The sequence below is a fragment of the Triturus cristatus genome, chromosome 1_1 (assembly GCF_964204655.1).
Source record: "Triturus cristatus chromosome 1_1, aTriCri1.1, whole genome shotgun sequence".
In the NCBI taxonomy this organism is placed as follows: Eukaryota; Metazoa; Chordata; class Amphibia; order Caudata; family Salamandridae; genus Triturus; species Triturus cristatus.
This window is the reverse complement of record NC_140579.1, coordinates 566,515,380-566,531,021: the sequence shown is the minus strand read 5'-3', so window position 1 is coordinate 566,531,021 and position 15,642 is coordinate 566,515,380.

Sequence of the window (15,642 nt, the reverse complement as noted above, 5' to 3'; positions counted from 1 at the left end):
TTCTCTGGATGTACAGCAGCTCTGCTGACCTGGTTCTCTGGCTCTAGAGAAGCTCTGCTGACCTGGTTCTCTGGCTCTAAAGCAGCTCTGCTGACCTTGTTCTCTGGCTCTAGAACAGCTCTGCTGACCTGGTTCTCTAGCTCTTCAACGCCTCTGCTGAGCTTGTTCTCTGGCTCTACAGAAGCTCTGCTGACCTGGTTCTCTGGCTCTAGAGAAGCTCTGCTGACCTGGTTCTCTGGCTCTAAAGCAGCTCTGCTGACCTTGTTCTCTGGCTCTAAAGCAGCTCTGCTGACCTTGTTCTCTGGATGTACAGCAGCTATGCTGACCTTGTTCTGTGGCTCCTCAGCAGCTCTGCTGACCTGCTTCTCTGGCTGTACAACAGCTCTGCTTGCCTGGTTCCCTGGCTCTACAGCATCTCTGCTGACCTGCTTCTCTGGCTCTACATCGGATCTGCTGACCTGTATCTCAGTCTCTAGAGCAGCTCTGCTGACCTGGTTCTCTGGCTCTAAAGCAGCTCTGGTGACCTGGTTCTCTGGCTCTACAGCGGCTCTGCTGACCTGGTTCTCTAGCTCTAAAGCAGCTCTGCTAACCTGGTTCTGTGGCTCTACAGCAGCATTGCTGACCTAGTTTTTTGGCTCTTGAGCTGCTCTGCTGACCTGGTTCTCTGGCTCTACAACGGCTCTGCTGACCTGGTTCTCTGGCTCTACAGCAGCTCTGCTGACCTGGTTCTCTGGCTCTACAGCGGCTCTGCTGACCTGGTTCTCTGGCCCTACAGCAGCTCTGCTGACCAAGTTCTTTGGCTCTAGAGCAGCTCTGCTGACCTGATTCTCTGAATCTACATCAGCTCTGCTGAACTATTTCTCTGGCTCTAGAGCAGCTCTGCTGACCTGGTTCTCTGGCTCTAGAGCAGCTCTGCTGGCCTGGTTTTCTGGCTCTACAGCAGCTGGCTGACCTTGTTCCGTGGCTTTACAGCAACTCTGCTGACCTGGTTCTCTGGCTGTACAACAGCTCTGCTGGCCTGGTTCCCTGGCTCTACAGCATCTCTGCTGACCTGCTTCTCTGGCTCACCAACAGCTCTGCTGACCTGTTTCTCAGTCTCTAAAGCAGCTCTGCTGACCTGGTTCTCTGGCTCTACAGTGGCTCTGCTGACCTGGTTCTCTAGCTCTAAAGCAGTTCTGCTGACCTGGTTCTCTGGCTCTAGAACGGCTCTACTGACCTGGTTCTGTGGCTCTACAGCAGCATTGCTGACCTAGTTTTTTGGCTCTAGAGCTGCTCTGCTGACCTGGTTCTCTGGCTCTACAGCAGCTCTGCTGACCTGGTTCTCTGGCTTTACAGCGGGTCTGCTGACCTGGTTCCCTTGCTCTAAAACAGCTCTGCTGACCTGGTTCTCTGGCTCTAGAGCGGCTCTTCTTCCCTGGTTCTCTGTCTCTACAGCAGCTCTGTTGACCTAGTTCTCTGGCTCTAGAGCAGCTCTGCTGACCTGGTTCTCTGGCTCTACAACGTCTTTGCTGACCTGGTTCTCTGGCTATACATCAGCTCTGCTGATCTGGTTCTCTGGCTCTACAACTGCTCTTCCGACCTGTTTCACTGGCTCTAAAGCAGCTCTGCTGACCTGGTTCTCTGGCTCTACAGCGGCTCTGTTGACCTAGTTCTCTGGCTCTAAAGTAGCTCTACTGACCTGGATCGCTGGCTCTAGAGCGGCTCTGCTGCCCTGGTTCTCTGACTCTACAGCAGCTTTTCTGACCTAGGTCTCTGGCTCTAGAACAGCTCTGCTGACCTGGTTCTCTAGCTCTACAACGCCTCTGCTGAGCTGGTTCTCTGGCTCTACAGAAGCTCTGCTGACCTGGTTCTCTGGCTCTAAAGCAGCTCTGCTGACCTTGTTCTCTGGCTCTAAAGCAGCTCTGCTGACCTTGTTCTCTGGCTGTACAGCAGCTCTGCTGACCTGGTTCTCTGGCTCTACAGCAGCCCTGCTGGCCTGCTTCTCTGGCTGTACAACAGCTCTGCTGGCCTGGTTCCCTGGCTCTAAAGCATCTCTGCTGACCTGCTTCTCTGGCTCTACAACGGCTCTGCTGACCTGATTGTCTGGCTCTACATCGGATCTGCTGACCTGTATCTCAGTCTCTAGAGGAGCTCTGCTGACCTAGTTCTCTGGCTCTAAAGCAGCTCGACTGACCTGGTCCTCTGGCTCTACAGCGGCTCTGCAGACCTGGTTCTCTAGCTCTAAAGCAGCTCTGCTGACCTGGTTCTCTGGCTCTAGAGCGGCTCTACTGACCTGGTTCTGTGGCTCTAGAGCAGCATTGCTGACCTAGTTTTTTGGCTCTGGAGCTGCTCTGCTGACCTGGTTCTCTGGCTCTACAACGGCTCTGCTGACCTGGATCACTTGCTCTACAGCAGCTCTGCTGACCTGGTTCTCTGGCTCTACAGCGGCTCTGCTGACCAGGTTCTCTGGCTCTAAAGCAGCTCTGCTGACCTGGTTCTCTGTCTCTAAACCAGCTCTACAGACCTGGTTCTGTGGCTCTAGAGCAGCATTGCTGACCTAGTTTTTTGGCTCTAGAGCTGCTCTGCTGACCTGGTTCTCTGGCTCTACAACGGCTCTGCTGACCTGGTTCACTGGCTCTACAGCAGCTCTGCTGACCTGGTTCTCTGGCTCTACAGCGGCTCTGCTGACCTGGTTCTCTGGCTCTAAAGTAGTTCTGCTGACCTGGTTCTCTGGCTCCAGAGCAGCTCTGCTGACCTGGTTCTCTGACTCTACAGCAGCTTTGCTGACCTCGTTCTCTGGCTCTAGAACAGCTCTGCTGACCTGGTTCTCTAGCTCTACAACACCTCTGCTGACCTGGTTTTCTGCCTCTACAAAAGCTCTTCTGACCTGGTTCTCTGGCTCTAAAGCAGCTCTACTGACCTGGTTCTGCGGCTCTAGAGCAGCATTGCTGACCTAGTTTTTTGGCTCTAGAGCTGCTCTGCTGACCTGGTTCTCTGGATCTACAACGGCTCTGCTGACCTGGTTCACTGGCTCTACAGCAGCTCTGCTGACCTGGTTCTCTGGCTCTACAGCGGCTCTGCTGACCTGGTTCTCTGGCTCTAAAGTAGTTCTGCTGACCTGGTTCTCTGGCTCCAGAGCAGCTCTGCTGACCTGGTTCTCTGACTCTACAGCAGCTTTGCTGACCTCGTTCTCTGGCTCTAGAACAGCTCTGCTGACCTGGTTCTCTAGCTCTACAACACCTCTGCTGACCTGGGTTTCTGTCTCTACAAAAGCTCTTCTGACCTGGTTCTCTGGCTCTAAAGCAGCTCTGCTGACCTTGTTCTCTGGCTCTAAAGCAGCTCTGCTGAGCTGGTTCTCTGGCTCTACAGCGGCTCTGTTGACCTAGTTCTCTGGCTCTAAAGTAGCTCTGCTGACCTGGTTCTCTGGCTCTAGAGCGGCTCTGCTGATCTGGTTCTCTGACTCTACAGCAGCTTTGCTGACCTAGTTCTCTGGCTCTAGAACAGCTCTGCTGACCTGGTTCTCTAGCTCTTCAACGCCTCTGCTGAGCTTGTTCTCTGGCTCTACAGAAGCTCTGCTGACCTGGTTCTCTGGCTCTAAAGCAGCTCTGCTGACCTTGCTCTCTGGCTCTAAAGCAGCTCTCCTGACCTTGTTCTCTGGCTGTACAGCAGCTCTGCTGACCTGGTTCTCTGGCTCTAGAGAAGCTCTGCTGACCTGGTTCTCTGGCTCTAAAGCAGCTCTGCTGACCTTGTTCTCTGGCTCTAAAGCAGCTCTGCTGACCTTGTTCTCTGGATGTACAGCAGCTATGCTGACCTTGTTCTGTGGCTCCTCAGCAGCTCTGCTGACCTGCTTCTCTGGCTGTACAACAGCTCTGCTTGCCTGGTTCCCTGGCTCTACAGCATCTCTGCTGACCTGCTTCTCTGGCTCTACATCGGATCTGCTGACCTGTATCTCAGTCTCTAGAGCAGCTCTGCTGACCTGGTTCTCTGGCTCTAAAGCAGCTCTGGTGACCTGGTTCTCTGGCTCTACAGCGGCTCTGCTGACCTGGTTCTCTAGCTCTAAAGCAGCTCTGCTAACCTGGTTCTGTGGCTCTACAGCAGCATTGCTGACCTAGTTTTTTGGCTCTAGAGCTGCTCTGCTGACCTGGTTCTCTGGCTCTACAACGGCTCTGCTGACCTGGTTCTCTGGCTCTACAGCAGCTCTGCTGACCTGGTTCTCTGGCTCTACAGCGGCTCTGCTGACCTGGTTCTCTGGCCCTACAGCAGCTCTGCTGACCAAGTTCTTTGGCTCTAGAGCAGCTCTGCTGACCTGATTCTCTGAATCTACATCAGCTCTGCTGAACTATTTCTCTGGCTCTAGAGCAGCTCTGCTGACCTGGTTCTCTGGCTCTAGAGCAGCTCTGCTGGCCTGGTTTTCTGGCTCTACAGCAGCTGGCTGACCTTGTTCCGTGGCTTTACAGCAACTCTGCTGACCTGGTTCTCTGGCTGTACAACAGCTCTGCTGGCCTGGTTCCCTGGCTCTACAGCATCTCTGCTGACCTGCTTCTCTGGCTCACCAACAGCTCTGCTGACCTGTTTCTCAGTCTCTAGAGCAGCTCTGCTGACCTGGTTCTCTGGCTCTAAAGCAGCTCTGCTGACCTGGTTCTCTGGCTCTACAGTGGCTCTGCTGACCTGGTTCTCTAGCTCTAAAGCAGTTCTGCTGACCTGGTTCTCTGGCTCTAGAACGGCTCTACTGACCTGGTTCTGTGGCTCTACAGCAGCATTGCTGACCTAGTTTTTTGGCTCTAGAGCTGCTCTGCTGACCTGGTTCTCTGGCTCTACAGCAGCTCTGCTGACCTGGTTCTCTGGTTTTACAGCGGGTCTGCTGACCTGCTTCCCTTGCTCTAAAACAGCTCTGCTGACCTGGTTCTCTGGCTCTAGAGCGGCTCTCCTGCCCTGGTTCTCTGTCTCTACAGCAGCTCTGTTGACCTAGTTCTCTGGCTCTAGAGCAGCTCTGCTGACCTGGTTCTCTGGCTCTACAACGTCTTTGCTGACCTGGTTCTCTGGCTATACATCAGCTCTGCTGATCTGGTTCTCTGGCTCTACAACTGCTCTTCCGACCTGTTTCACTGGCTCTAAAGCAGCTCTGCTGACCTGGTTCTCTGCCTCTACAGCGGCTCTGTTGACCTAGTTCTCTGGCTCTAAAGTAGCTCTACTGACCTGGATCGCTGGCTCTAGAGCGGCTCTGCTGCCCTGGTTCTCTGACTCTACAGCAGCTTTTCTGACCTAGGTCTCTGGCTCTAGAACAGCTCTGCTGACCTGGTTCTCTAGCTCTACAACGCCTCTGCTGAGCTGGTTCTCTGGCTCTACAGAAGCTCTGCTGACCTGGTTCTCTGGCTCTAAAGCAGCTCTGCTGACCTTGTTCTCTGGCTCTAAAGCAGCTCTGCTGACCTTGTTCTCTGGCTGTACAGCAGCTCTGCTGACCTGGTTCTCTGGCTCTACAGCAGCCCTGCTGGCCTGCTTCTCTGGCTGTACAACAGCTCTGCTGGCCTGGTTCCCTGGCTCTAAAGCATCTCTGCTGACCTGCTTCTCTGGCTCTACAACGGCTCTGCTGACCTGATTGTCTGGCTCTACATCGGATCTGCTGACCTGTATCTCAGTCTCTAGAGGAGCTCTGCTGACCTGGTTCTCTGGCTCTAAAGCAGCTCGGCTGACCTGGTCCTCTGGCTCTACAGCGGCTCTGCAGACCTGGTTCTCTAGCTCTAAAGCAGCTCTGCTGACCTGGTTCTCTGGCTCTAGAGCGGCTCTACTGACCTGGTTCTGTGGCTCTAGAGCAGCATTGCTGACCTAGTTTTTTGGCTCTGGAGCTGCTCTGCTGACCTGGTTCTCTGGCTCTACAACGGCTCTGCTGACCTGGATCACTTGCTCTACAGCAGCTCTGCTGACCTGGTTCTCTGGCTCTACAGCGGCTCTGCTGACCTGGTTCTCTGGCTCTAAAGCAGCTCTGCTGACCTAGTTCTCTGTCTCTAAAGCAGCTCTACTGACCTGGTTCTGTGGCTCTAGAGCAGCATTGCTGACCTAGTTTTTTGGCTCTAGAGCTGCTCTGCTGACCTGGTTCTCTGGCTCTACAACGGCTCTGCTGACCTGGTTCACTGGCTCTACAGCAGCTCTGCTGACCTGGTTCTTTGGCTCTACAGCGGCTCTGCTGACCTGGTTCTCTGGCTCTAAAGTAGTTCTGCTGACCTGGTTCTCTGGCTCCAGAGCAGCTCTGCTGACCTGGTTCTCTGACTCTACAGCAGCTTTGCTGACCTCGTTCTCTGGCTCTAGAACAGCTCTGCTGACCTGGTTCTCTAGCTCTACAACACCTCTGCTGACCTGGTTTTCTGCCTCTACAAAAGCTCTTCTGACCTGGTACTCTGGCTCTAAAGCAGCTCTGCTGACCTTGTTCTCTGGCTCTAAAGCAGCTCTGCTGAGCTGGTTCTCTGGCTCTACAGCGGCTCTGTTGACCCAATTCTCTGGCTCTAAAGTAGCTCTGCTGACCTGGTTCTCTGGCTCTAGAGCGGCTCTGCTGATCTGGTTCTCTGACTCTACAGCAGCTTTGCTGACCTAGTTCTCTGGATCTAGAACAGCTCTGCTGACCTGGTTCTCTAGCTCTTCAACGCCTCTGCTGAGCTTGTTCTCTGGCTCTACAGAAGCTCTGCTGACCTGGTTCTCTGGCTCTAAAGCAGCTCTGCTGACCTTGCTCTCTGGCTCTAAAGCAGCTCTGCTGACCTTGTTCTCTGGCTGTACAGCAGCTCTGCTGACCTGGTTCTCTGGCTCTACAGAAGCTCTGCTGACCTGGTTCTCTGGCTCTAAAGCAGCTCTGCTGACCTTGTTCTCTGGCTCTAAAGCAGCTCTGCTGACCTTGTTCTCTGGATGTACAGCAGCTATGCTGACCTTGTTCTGTGGCTCCTCAGCAGCTCTGCTGACCTGCTTCTCTGGCTGTACAACAGCTCTGCTTGCCTGGTTCCCTGGCTCTACAGCATCTCTGCTGACCTGCTTCTCTGGCTCTACATCGGATCTGCTGACCTGTATCTCAGTCTCTAGAGCAGCTCTGCTGACCTGGTTCTCTGGCTCTAAAGCAGCTCTGGTGACCTGGTTCTCTGGCTCTACAGCGGCTCTGCTGACCTGGTTCTCTAGCTCTAAAGCAGCTCTGCTGACCTGGTTCTGTGGCTCTACAGCAGCATTGCTGACCTAGTTTTTTGGCTCTAGAGCTGCTCTGCTGACCTGGTTCTCTGGCTCTACAACGGCTCTGCTGACCTGGTTCTCTGGCTCTAAAGCAGCTCTGCTGACCTGGTTCTCTGGCTCTACAGCGGCTCTGCTGACCTGGTTCTCTGGCTCTAAAACAGCTCTGCTGACCTGGTTCTCTGGCTCTAGAGCGGCTCTGCTGCCCTGGTTCTCTGTCTCTACAGCAGCTCTGTTGACCTAGTTCTCTGGCTCTAGACCAGCTCTGATGACCTGGTTCTCTGGCTCTACAACGACTTTGCTGACCTGGTTCTCTGGCTATACATCAGCTCTGCTGATCTGGTTCTCTGTCTCTACAACGGCTCTTCCGACCTGTTTCACTGGCTCTAAAGCAGCTCTGCTGACCTGGTTCTCTGGCTCTACAGTGGCTCTGTTGACCTAGTTCTCTGGCTCTAAAGCAGCTCTGCTGACCTGGTTCTCTGGCTCTAGAGCGGCTCTGCTGACCTGGTTCTCTGACTCTACAGCAGCTTTGCTGACCTAGTTCTCTGGCTCTAGAACAGCTCTGCTGACCTGGTTCCCTAGCTCTACAACGCCTCTGCAGACCTGGTTCTCTGGCTCTACAGAAGCTCTGCTGACCTGGTTCTCTGGCTCTAAAGCAGCTCTGCTGACCTTGTTCTCTGGCTCTGAAGCAGCTATGCTGAGCTGGTACTCCGGCTCTACAGCAGCTCTACTGCCCTGGTTCTCTGACTCTAAAGCAGCTCTGCTGACATGGTTTCTCTGGCACTACAGCAGCTATGCTGACCTGGGTCTCTGGCTCTAGAGTAGCTCTGCTGACCTGGTTCTTAGGCTCTAGAGCAGCTACGCTGACCTGGTTCTCTGGCTCTAAAGCAGCTCTGCTGACTTGGTTCTCTGGCTCAGGAGCAGCTCTGATGACCTGGTTCTCTGGCTCTAAACCAGCTCTGCTGACCTGGTTCTCTAGCTCTAGTGCAGAAATTCTGACCTGGTTCTCAGGCTCTACAACGGCTCTGATGAGCTGATTCTTTGGCTGTAGAGCAGTTCTGCTGGCATTGTCTTGTTCTCTGGCTCTGTAGCAGCTCTGCTGACCTGTTTCTTTGGCTCTACAGCGGCTCTGCTGACCTGGTTCTCTGGCTCTATAGCAGCTCTGCTGACCTGGTTCTCTGGGTGTACAACGCCTCTGCTGAGCTGGTTCTCTGGCTCTACAGAAGCTCTGCTGACCTGGTTCTCTGGCTCTAAAGCAGCTCTGCTGACCTTGTTCGCTGGCTCTAAAGCAGCTCTGCTGACCTTGTTCTCTGGCTATACAGCAGCTATGCTGACCTTGTTCTGTGGCTCAACAACAGCCCTGCTGACCTGCTTCTCTGGCTGTACAACAGCTCTGCTGGCCTGGTTCCCTGGCTCTACAACGGCTCTGCTGACCTGGTTGTCTGGCTCTACATTGGATCTGCTGACCTGTATCTCAGTCTCTAGAGGAGCTCTGCTGACCTGGTTCTCTGGCTCTAAAGCAGCTCTGCTGACCTGGTCCTCTGGCTCTACAGCGGCTCTGCAGACCTGGTTCTCTAGCTCCAAAGCAGCTCTGCTGACCTGGTTCTCTGGCTCTAGAGCGGCTCTACTGACCTGGTTCTGTGGCTCTAGAGCAGCATTGCTGACCTAGTTTTTTGGCTCTAGAGCTGCTCTGCTGACCTGGTTCTCTGGCTCTACAACGGCTCTGCTGACCTGGTTCACTGGCTCTACAGCAGCTCTGCTGACCTGGTTCTCTGGCTCTAAAGCAGCTCTGCTGACCTGGTTCTGTGGCTCTAAACCAGCTCTACTGACCTGGTTCTGTGGCTCTAGAGCAGCATTGCTGACCTAGTTTTTTGGCTCTAGAGCTGCTCTGCTGACCTGGTTCTCTGGCTCAGGAGCAGCTCTGATGACCTGGTTCTCTGGATCTAAACCAGCTCTGCTGACCTGGTTCTCTAGCTCTAGTGCAGAAATGCTGACCTGGTTCTCAGGCTCTACAACGGCTCTGATGAGCTGATTCTTTGGCTGTAGAGCAGTTCTGCTGGCATTGTCTTGTTCTCTGGCTCTGTAGCAGCTCTGCTGACCTGTTTCTTTGGCTCTACAGCGGCTCTGCTGACCTGGTTCTCTGGCTCTATAACAGCTCTGCTGACCTGGTTCTCAGGTTGTACAACGCCTCTGCTGAGCTGGTTCTCTGGCTCTACAGAAGCTCTGCTGACCTGGTTCTCTGGCTCTAAAGCAGCTCTGCTGACCTTGTTCTCTGGCTCTAAAGCAGCTCTGCTGACCTTGTTCTCTGGCTGTACAGCAGCTATGCTGACCTTGTTCTGTGGCTCTACAGCAGCCCTGCTGACCTGCTTCTCTGGCTGTCCAACAGCTCTGCTGGCCTGGTTCCCTGGCTCTAAAGCATCTCTGCTGACCTGCTTCTCTGGCTCTACAACGGCTCTGCTGACCTGGTTGTCTGGCTCTACATCGGATCTGCTGACCTGTATCTCAGTCTCTAGAGGAGCTCTGCTGACCTGGTTCTCTGGCTCTAAAGCAGGTCTGCTGACCTGGTCCTCTGGCTCTACAGCGGCTCTGCAGACCTGGTTCTCTAGCTCTAAAGCAGCTCTGCTGACCTGGTTCTCTGGCTCTAGAGCGGCTCTACTGACCTGGTTCTTTGGCTCTAGAGCAGCATTGCTGACCTAGTTTTTTGGCTCTAGAGCTGCTCTGCTGACCTGGTTCTCTGGCTCTACAACGGCTCTGCTGACCTGGTTCACTGGCTCTACAGCAGCTCTGCTGACCTGGTTCTCTGGCTCTACAGCGGCTCTGCTGACCTGGTTCTCTGGCTCTAAAGCAGCTCTGCTGACCTGGTTCTCTGGCTCTAAAGCAGCTCTACTGACCTGGTTCTGTGGCTCTAGAGCAGCATTGCTGACATAGTTTTTTGGCTCTAGAGCTGCTCTGCTGACCTGGTTCTCTGGCTCTACAACGGCTCTGCTGACCTGGTTCACTGGCTCTACAGAAGCTCTGCTGACCTGGTTCTCTGGCTCTACTGCGGCTCTGCTGACCTGGTTCTCTGGCTCTAAAGTAGTTCTGCTGACCTGGTTGTCTGGCTCCAGAGCAGCTCTGCTGACCTGGTTCTCTGACTCTACAGCAGCTTTGCTGACCTAGTTCTCTGGCTCTAGAACAGCTCTGCTGACCTGGTTCTCTAGCTCTACAACACCTCTGCTGACCTGGTTTTCTGCCTCTACAAAAGCTCTTCTGACCTGGTTCTCTGGCTCTAAAGCAGCTCTGCTGACCTGGTTCTCTGGCTCTAGAGCGGCTCTGCTGATCTGGTTCTCTGACACTACAGCAGCTTTGCTGACCTAGTTCTCTGGCACTAGAACGGCTCTGCTGACCTGGTTCTCTAGCTCTTCAACGCCTCTGCTGAGCTTGTTCTCTGGCTCTACAGAAGCTCTGCTGACCTGGTTCTCTGGCTCTAAAGCAGCTCTGCTGACCTGGTCCTCTGGCTCTACAGCGGCTCTGCAGACCTGGTTCTCTAGCTCCAAAGCAGCTCTGCTGACCTGGTTCTCTGGCTCTAGAGCGGCTCTACTGACCTGGTTCTGTGGCTCTAGAGCAGCATTGCTGACCTAGTTTTTTTGCTCTAGAGCTGCTCTGCTGACCTGGTTCTCTGGCTCTACAACGGATCTGCTGACCTGGTTCACTGGCTCTACAGCAGCTCTGCTGACCTGGTTCTCTGGCTCTAAAGCAAATCTGCTGACCTGGTTCTCTGGCTCTAAAGCAGCTCTACTGACCTGGTTCTGTGGCTCTAGAGCAGCATTGCTGACCTAGTTTTTTGGCTCTAGAGCTGCTCTGCTGACCTGGTTCTCTGGCTCAGGAGCAGCTCTGATGACCTGGTTCTCTGGATCTAAACCAGCTCTGCTGACCTGGTTCTCTAGCTCTAGTGCAGAAATGCTGACCCGGTTCTCAGGCTCTACAACGGCTCTGATGAGCTGATTCTTTGGCTGTAGAGCAGTTCTGCTGGCATTGTCTTGTTCTCTGGCTCTGTAGCAGCTCTGCTGACCTGTTTTTTTGGCTCTACAGCGGCTCTGCTGACCTGGTTCTCTGGCTCTATAACAGCTCTGCTGACCTGGTTCTCAGGTTGTACAACGCCTCTGCTGAGCTGGTTCTCTGGCTCTACAGAAGCTCTGCTGACCTGGTTCTCTGGCTCTAAAGCAGCTCTGCTGACCTTGTTCTCTGGCTCTAAAGCAGCTCTGCTGACCTTGTTCTCTGGCTGTACAGCAGCTATGCTGACCTTGTTCTGTGGCTCTACAGCAGCCCTGCTGACCTGCTTCTCTGGCTGTACAACAGCTCTGCTGGCCTGGTTCCCTGGCTCTAAAGCATCTCTGCTGACCTGCTTCTCTGGCTCTACAACGGCTCTGCTGACCTGGTTGTCTGGCTCTACATCGGATCTGCTGACCGACCTCAGTCTCTAGAGGAGCTCTGCTGACCTGGTTCTCTGGCTCTAAAGCAGGTCTGCTGACCTGGTCCTCTGGCTCTACAGCGGCTCTGCAGACCTGGTTCTCTAGCTCTAAAGCAGCTCTGCTGACCTGGTTCTCTGGCTCTAGAGCGGCTCTACTGACCTGGTTCTTTGGCTCTAGAGCAGCATTGCTGACCTAGTTTTTTGGCTCTAGAGCTGCTCTGCTGACCTGGTTCTCTGGCTCTACAACGGCTCTGCTGACCTGGTTCACTGGCTCTACAGCAGCTCTGCTGACCTGGTTCTCTGGCTCTACAGCGGCTCTGCTGACCTGGTTCTCTGGCTCTAAAGCAGCTCTGCTGACCTGGTTCTCTGGCTCTAAAGCAGCTCTACTGACCTGGTTCTGTGGCTCTAGAGCAGCATTGCTGACATAGTTTTTTGCCTCTAGAGCTGCTCTGCTGACCTGGTTCTCTGGCTCTACAACGGCTCTGCTGACCTGGTTCACTGGCTCTACAGCAGCTCTGCTGACCTGGTTCTCTGGCTCTACTGCGGCTCTGCTGACCTGGTTCTCTGGCTCTAAAGTAGTTCTGCTGACCTGGTTCTCTGGCTCCAGAGCAGCTCTGCTGACCTGGTTCTCTGACTCTACAGCAGCTTTGCTGACCTAGTTCTCTGGCTCTAGAACAGCTCTGCTGACCTGGTTCTCTAGCTCTACAACACCTCTGCTGACCTGGTTTTCTGCCTCTACAAAAGCTCTTCTGACCTTGTTCTCTGGCTCTAAAGCAGCTCTGCTGACCTTGTTCTCTGGCTCTAAAGCAGCTCTGCTGAGCTGGTTCTCTGGCTCTACAGCGGCTCTGTTGACCTAGTTCTCTGGCTCTAAAGTAGCTTTGCTGACCTAGTTCTCTGGCACTAGAACGGCTCTGCTGACCTGGTTCTCTAGCTCTTCAACGCCTCTGCTGAGCTTGTTCTCTGGCTCTACAGAAGCTCTGCTGACCTGGTTCTCTGGCTCTAAAGCAGCTCTGCTCACCTTGCTCTCTGGCTCTAAAGCAGCTCTGCTGACCTTGTTCTCTGGCTCTACAGCAGCATTACTGACCTAGTTTTTTGGCTCTAGAGCGGCTCTGCTGACCTGGTTCTCTGGCTCTAAAACAGCTCTGCTGACCTGGTTCTCTGGCTCTAGAGCGGCTCTGCTGCCCTGGTTCTCTGTCTCTACAGCAGCTCTGTTGACCTAGTTCTCTGGCTCTAGAGCAGCTCTGCTGACCTGCTTCTCTGGCTCTCCACCGACTTTGCTGACCTGGTTCTCTGGCTATACATCAGCTCTGCTGATCTGGTTCTCTGTCTCTACAACGGCTCTTCCGACCTGTTTCACTGGCTCTAAAGCAGCTCTGCTGACCTGGTTCTCTGGCTCTACAGCGGCTCTGTTGACCTAGTTCTCTGGCTCTAAAGCAGCTCTGCTGACCTCTTCTCTGGCTCTAGAGTGGCTCTGCTGACCTGGTTCTCTGACTCTACAGCAGCTTTGCTGACCTACTTCTCTGGCTCTAGAACGCCTCTGCTGACCTGGTTCTCTGGCTCTACAGAAGTTCTGCTGACCTGGTTCTCTGGCTCTAAAGCAGCTCTGCTGACCTTGTTCTCTGGCTCTGAAGCAGCTATGCTGAGCTGGTACTCTGGCTCTACAGCAGCTCTGCTGACCTGGTTCTCTGACTCTAAAGCAGCTCTGCTGACCTGGTTTCTCTGGCACTACAGTAGCTATGCTGACCTGGGTCTCTGGCTCTAGAGTAGCTCTGCTGACCTGGTTCTTAGGCTCTAGAGCAGCTACGCTGACCTGGTTCTCTGGCTCTAGAGCTGCTCTGCTGACCTGGTTCTCTGGCTCAGGAGCAGCTCTGATGACCTGGTTCTCTGGCTCTAAACCAGCTCTGCTGACCTGGTTCTCTAGCTCTAGTGCAGAAATGCTGACCTGGTTCTCAGGCTCTAAAACGGCTCTGATGAGCTGATTCTTTGGCTGTAGAGCAGTTCTGCTGGCATTGTCTTGTTCTCTGGCTCTGTAGCAGCTCTGCTGACCTGTTTCTTTGGCTCTACAGCGGCTCTGCTGACCTGGTCTCTGGCTCTATAGCAGCTCTGCTGACCTGGTTCTCTGGTTGTACAGCATCTCTGCTGACCTGGATCTCTGGCTCTATAGCAGCTCTGCTGACCTGGTTCTCTGGTTGTACAGCAGGTCTGCTGACCTGGTTCTCTTGCTCTACAGCAGTTCGGCTGACCTGGTTCTCTGGCTCTACAACGGCCCTGCTAACCTGGTTCTCAGTCTCTAGAGCAGCTCTGCTGACCTGGTTCTCTGGCTCTAAAGCAGCTCTGCTGACCTGGTTCTCTGGCTGTACAACGGCTCTGCTGACCTGGTTCTCTGGCTGTACAACAGCTCTGCTGGCCTGGTTCTCTGGCTCTACAGCAACTCTGCTGACCTGGTTCTCTGGCTCTACAACGGCTCTGCTGACCTGGTTCTATGGCTCTACATCGGATCTGATGACCTGGTTCTCAGTCTCTAGAGCAGCTCTGATGACCTGGTTCTCTGGCTCTAAAGCAGCTCTGCTGACCTGGTTCTCTGGCTCTACAGCGGCTCTGCTGACATGGTTCTCTAGCTCTAAAGCAGCTCTGCTGACCTAGTTCTCTGGCTCTAGAGCAGCTCTACTGACCTGGTTCTCTGGCTCTACAGCAGCATTGCTGACCTAGTTTTTTGGCTCTAAAGCTGCTCTGCTGACCTGGTTCTCTGACTCTACAACGGCTCTGCTGACCTGGTTCTCTGGCTCTACAGCAGCTCTGCTAACCTGGTTCTCTGTCTCTACAGAGGCTCTGCTGACCTGGTTCTCGGGCTCTAAAGCAGCTCTGCTGACCTGGTTCTCGGGCTCTAAAGCAGCTCTGCTGACCTGGTTTTCTGGCTCTAGAGCGGCTCTGCTGCCCTGGTTCTGTGCCTGTACAGCAGCTCTGCTGACCTAGTTCTCTGGCTCTAGAGCAGCTCTGATGACCTGGATCTCTGGCTCTACAACAGCTTTGCAGACCTGGTTCTCTGGCTATTCAGCAGCTCTGCTGACCTAATTCTCTGAATCTACAGCAGCTCTGCTGAACTAGTTCTCTGGCTCTAGAGCAGCTCTTCTGACCTGGTTCTCTGGCTCTACAGCGGCTCTTCTGACCTGTTTCTCTGGCTCTAAAGCAGCTCTGCTGACCTGGTTCTCTGGCTCTACAGCGGCTCTGTTGACCTAGTTCTCTGGCTCTAAAGTAGCTCTGCTGACCTGGTTCTCTGGCTCTAGAGCACCTCTGCTGACCTGGTTCTCTGGCTCTACAGCGGCTCTGCTAACGTGGTTCTCTGGCTCTACAGCAGCCCTGCTTAACTAGTTCTTTGGCTCTAGAGCAGCTCTGCTGACCTGGTTCTCTGGCTCTACAACGGCTCTACTGACCTGGTTCTCTGGCTCTACAACGGCTCTGCTGACCTGGTTCTGTGGCTCTAGAGCAGCTCTGCTGACCTAATTCTCTGAATCTACAGCAGCTCTGCTGAACTAGTTCTCTGGCCCTAGAGCAGCTCTTCTGACCTGGTTCTCTGGCTCTACAGCGGCTCTGCTGACCTGGTTCTCTGGCTCCAAAGCAGCTCTGCTGACCTGTTTCTCTGACTCTACAGCAGCTCTGCTGACCTGGTTCTCTGGCTCTACAGCAGCTCTGCTGGCCAGGTTTTCTGGCTCTACAGCAACTATGCTGACCTGGTTCTGTGGCTCTACAGCAGCTCTGCTGACCTGGTTCTCTGGCTGTACAACAGCTCTGCTGGCCTGGGTCCCTGGCTCTACAGCATCTCTGCTGACCTGGTTCTCTGGCTCTACAACGGCTCTGCTGACCTGGATCTCTGGCTCTACATCGGATCAGCTGTCCTGTTTCTCAGTCTCTAGAGTAGCTCTGCTGACCTGGTTCTCTGGCTCTACAGCGGCTCTGCTGACCTGGTTCTCTGGCTCTACAGCAGCTCTGCTGACCTGGTTCTCTGGCTCTACAGC